The 5,315-nt window shown below is 39.8% G+C and overlaps 2 pseudogenes; both read left to right on the top strand.

Moving 5' to 3' along the window:
• The first annotated feature begins 2,094 nt into the window (after positions 1-2,094).
• Positions 2,095-2,916, top strand: LOC116082181 (annotated as a pseudogene).
• A 620-nt stretch (positions 2,917-3,536) lies between these two features.
• LOC116081470 overlaps positions 3,537-5,315 on the top strand; it is a 19,095-nt pseudogene continuing 17,316 nt past the window's right edge.

Below are 5,315 nucleotides of genomic sequence, written 5' to 3'. Positions count from 1 at the left end.
CGCATGTAAATAAAGAAAATATCTAAAATAAAAAAAAAAAGTTGATTTGTAGCCAAAGATGCCTTTGAATTTCTGAATCCCCTGCTTCCAATTTCCAGATGTTAAGATTATGGGCTTGTGACATCTCACCCCCAGAAAAGCTTGTGGAAGTCAAAGGACACTGTTTTATTCACTGTTGGCTCTCTAGAAACTTTCTGTTAGTTTGGAACTTACAAAATATTTTTTTAGAAAGAAGAGAAAAGTAGATAATCTATATACTAAATAACAAGTACTTGATAACTAAGTGGAATTTAATTTAAAAAAAAAAAAGCAGTGTTTGTGAACAGGTTTCAGTACCTCTCCATTTTTCCCAAAGGAAATGGTCCTGGCTGCTGTGTCTCACACATGAGTAATGAAATCTCCCTGAGTAAAGATGTACAATGTGACAGTCTGTTTCCCCTTGTGATAGAGGTTAACATTGTAAGCCCTGTAGTGCCACATGGCTCAGGTAGTGTTGTGGTTAAAATCGTGTACTGGCCAGAAGAAACTCCAACACATATGCCATCACTACCTCTATTTTTTACTTTACATAATAAAATTTAAAGAAAGAAAGAAAAACCTCATAATTGTTAGGATTTAGTGGCAGAGGGTCCTTGGTGGGTCAGTGCAAAGATGTGCTGCAAAGAGATCACACCGCGCAAACAGATCTCAGGAGAGAGGCCCTCTCAGAGTGGGGATGTAAAAGAGAGCGTTAGAGACAGAGAGACAGACCAAAAGAGACAGACAGAGAGACTGGAAGACAGAGACAGAGACAGAGACAGAGACAGAGACAGAGAGGGAGAGAGAGAGAGACAGAGAGAGAGAGAGAGACAGAGAGACAGACAGAGAGCGAGAGACAGAGAGACAGACAGAGAGAGAGAGAGAGAGAGAGAGAGAGAGAGAGAGAGAGAGAGAATGATGATGGGGGTGGAATGGTAAAGGTTATGCTAGTTGTGGAAACAGTGGAAGGTGTTGCACTAGGGGACGGGAAGTGATGATGTGCCTTCTGGCACTGAGTTCCTAAGGGTAGGCTTGAGGAGTGCCTGATTTCTAACTTTAGTGTCCATTTATACTGAAAAAAAAAACTTTGTTATTACTACATTAATTGAAATTTGCCACTATATTTATAAATAATATTTATACATTTATGAAGTCATCTTAACTTTCAGCCCAAGAAGAGATAACATTAAAAAGCAAATATAAATATAAATATTTTGTTAGGAAAATGTTTTCTTCACCTTGTAAAATATAAAGAGTAACCTTTGGTACCTGTAACATTTAAAGTAAATGATTTTAGCTTACAATTTAATTATGATGGGGTAAGTTCAGAAAGTTATTCATGAAAAGTTCCAATTCCTTACACATAGATTTTCCAACAACTCTCTTTTGTTTATTCAGAAAGGATGGGAAACTACAGGGGCTAACATCCTACCTCCTTGTTTAAGGGACTGACCCGATCTTCTACTGAAGATGCTTCATTGCTTTTGACTTACTATGTTCATCCAGCTTTCTATTTTAAGTTTGATTAGTTTGATTCTACACTTAACTTTCTCCTGACACATAAAACTCCCAATAAGAAAGTATATTCATTAAAGTTGGCCTCAGAAAGAGATAGGTTTTAGACTGTTCACTGGTTATATGATCAAAATAAAAGAGATACAGTACATGCACATCAGAGAGAGCTGCCCAGTTGGTGCCAGAAATTGAACCCAGGTCCTCTGTAAGATCAGCCAGTGCTCTTAAGTCCTGAGTACTATGTCCAGCTCCAACAAGTAGGTTAAAATCTTATTTGACAATGGGACCTCGTGGCAATTAATCCCAGGTGGATGACTGTAAGTTGAAGCTAGCTTGGTCTGCATAGTGAGTTCCAGGACATCCAGGGATATGTAGAGAAACCGTGTGTCAAAACAAAACAAAACAAAATCGTATTTGGGAAGGGAAAAAAATGGGATTTCTGTCCTAAAACCCCTAGCCTTTCTGTTGAATTCTTTATAAAAATGTGTTTGTGTAAAAGCTCTTTTGTCAAACAGACAGAAAATTGAGCAAGTTATAGCAACCCTCTGGATTCCAGGACCTATGGCACTGTCAGGTAGATATGGCAACAATCAACCTTGCTCTGTGGCTTCAAGAAAGTTTTGAAAAGAACGCACAGTATATATACTCTGAAGAACAAAAGCACCTGCTGCAAAAACATTTTGATAAGTTCCAGTACCCAGACAAGGAGAAACTTGGGGAGCTGGCAGAATTGGTTCATATGGCAACGACAGAGATCAAGACCTGGTTCAAGAACAAGCGGGCTAAGTCCAAGAAGACAAATATCCAGAATATTTCAGAAGCTCCGCCAGAGACAACTGGAAGCTCTAATGCTGTTTTTGAGTCAACCCATTTTCCTGGTTCCATACCTCTTGTTGCCACCGAGAATGGAGAGTACATGTATTCAGGCACATTTGATGTGGACTCCGATCCCAAACTCAACTGCAGCTATGAATCTTCTCTGCCTCATTATCAGGCCTGTGATGGACACAGGCGTAGTCAGGAAGATGTGCTTGTTGGCCATTCCCTTGTTACAGTTGGAGACTCTGTTCCATTAGTAGCAGTTGAAGCCCAGATTGATGTAGCAGTAGCTGAAGCTCCAATTGGCCTTGCAGCTGCTGCCCAAGCCCCAGAGGATGCTCAAGGTTCAGGTCCATCTGCAGAGGAGCTCTGGCAAAGGATCCTTGAAGACTTTGACAATTCGGAGGACTGGCTTACTCTGACATAGAACCCAACTCCATGTTACATCTCTTAGCTCCTTGACCAGTCCAGGCCTTACAGCGTGGAATGAAGAAGTGTGTTATGCACACCCTTAACCTCAGTATTTGGGGAAGTTAAGCAGTCCTATCTGTAGAAGTTTCATACCACTGTGCTTTATATAGTGAGGTTGTTCCAAAGTCAGTTTAGATATTCATTCTTTATTGTTAGATTATATGTTCATTAAAGAAAGGGAGAAAATAGTAAAAAAAAAAAAAAAAAAAAAAAAAAAAAAAAAAAGCTCTTTTGTCCTTTTTGCACCTAACTTTTCTGCATAAAAGGTCAACATGAAAATTTTTTTTAAACACAACCAAGATTGAATGAAATTTAAATTATAATTACTAAATGGGCACATCAAAATTATTATGACAGAAAAAACAAAAGCCCAAGGCTTAAGGAGATGGGGGAAAATGAAGCAGACATGAAATACTAAAACCATTCTTAACTGTCCTTCTTCTGGAAGGGGAAAATCAACATTGCTCTGAAAGCTGCTGCGATCATATGAAGCTCAAATAGTTCCATGAGCCTACCAATCAGACAGATATGACAGCAACTAAATTTCTCCAAGTAAATTATTTATGACTGTTTGAGACAGTTCCTATGAAACCAGGGACTCAGCTAAACTATTCAGAATGAAATAGGAACAGAGAAGAGGGTGGAAGGCTCCCTAATGACAGAGCACACTGGGGTAGTAGTCCACTCTCTGACTGTACGGATATCCTGATACGATGGGGATGACAGCCAAGCATGACAGTAAGGTTATGAGATGGGAAGAAGTGAGTGGAAGAACACAAAATCTTTAAAGAGGAAGTGAAGCAAATGATCCAGCAAGCCATCCTCATAGGATTTTTGCATCTAGTGTTAGAGATGGGTAGTAGGATCTCTAGCTATGAAATCTAAAACGGCTTTTGGGGCGAAAGAATCAATTACCTGTAGTTTTATTTCTTGTTCATTTTTCTTTCGTTGAATAGCATATTTGTGCTGAGCAATGGAAGTCTCCCACATACAACCCAAAAGAAGGGAAAGACAAACATTCAATAACTCAATTCACCGAAGGAAAGTACAGTGGTTTAAATATGCTTACCCCAGGGAGTGCACTATTAGAAGGTGTGGTCTTATTGGAGGAAGTATGTCACTGTGGGCGTGGGCTTTCAGACCCTCCTCCTAGCCAGATGGGAGACAGTCTTCTCTTTGCCTTCAGAACAAGATGTAGAACTCTCAGCTTTTCCAGCGCCATGCCTACCTACACACTGCCATGCTTCCTGCTATGATGCTCAGAACCTGTTAGCCAGCCTCAATTAAATGTTGTCCTTTATAAGAGTTGCCTTGGGAGTGGTTTCTCTTCACAGCAATGGAAACCCTAACTAAAACAGAAGTGATAATGAAATTTATAAAGAGGAATATTATGTATTTTATGAGGTCTCACATGCTGTAATATTTAGTAGTACATGAGGACTGATTATATTAAAATTTAGTAGCTACTTCTGGTGATTCTACCTGGAATGCTTTTATTTTTAAAAAGAGGATCAACTCAGTGCAAAATGGTTTCCACTGGTTTTATGCCACTTTTCTAGATATGAATCTCTGTTTCAGCTTTCCTGTCTCACCAATTTGTCTCTAGACACCCACTCTACTAAGAAATTCCACAGACTGTCTTATACAAATACTGCTTTATACAAAGTCTCTATTCCTCTATTCTGTACACCCCATAACTTATTTCTCTCCTATTTCCTTACAAATGAGGGATAAAGTTAAAGCAAGTTTTAGAACAGAACTTTATTCTCACATGAAGCACAGGTTGAGGCTACTGTGGGAGCTGCCTCCCTTCCTCTTCCTCCTCCCCTCTCCTCTCTGGTTGCCAGGGAGAACACAGTTGATGGAAACATGCAATTACAAGCAATGTTCAACTCAAAAGACAAAAGGCTTGCTCCCAAAGAACTCAACATAATTAATCCAATTATGTGAACAGCTGCACTGAGTAGGATTAAGACATTAAGGAGGAAGTGTTTCCTCAGGGTGCCTCTTGAGTGTAGCAGGGAGGGCTGCTTCAGGGATAGGATAACTAAGCACACATGGGATGGGAGGCATCTTTGGCCTGTTTGCTGGAATTGAACTTAAAGTCACCCAGCTGGCCACCAGCACCCACTCGGTGCCTGGGGATGACTCATCAATGGCCTTTACTAAGGCTTCTGCTGCTGCCCTGCCATTTGCATTTGTTTTCTGTAGTTGTTCATTTGGCTTTGCATTCCATTCTTCTAGATCAGTGGTTTACAACCTTCCTAATGTTGCAACCCCTTAATACATTTCCTCTTGTTGTGGTGACCCCCCAACCTAAAATTATTTCATTGCTACTTCATAACTGTAATTTTGCAACTGTTAGGAATCATAATGTAAATATCTGATGTGCAGGATATCTGATTTGTGACCCCAGTGAAAGGGTCGTTCAACCCAAAAAGTGGTCACGACCTACAGGCTGACAACAAATGCTCTAGCTTTTTTTTTTTTTT

This window comes from Mastomys coucha, chromosome X (assembly GCF_008632895.1).
Source record: "Mastomys coucha isolate ucsf_1 chromosome X, UCSF_Mcou_1, whole genome shotgun sequence".
Lineage (NCBI taxonomy): Eukaryota > Metazoa > Chordata > Mammalia > Rodentia > Muridae > Mastomys > Mastomys coucha.
This window is presented reverse-complemented; position numbering and strand designations above follow the sequence as displayed.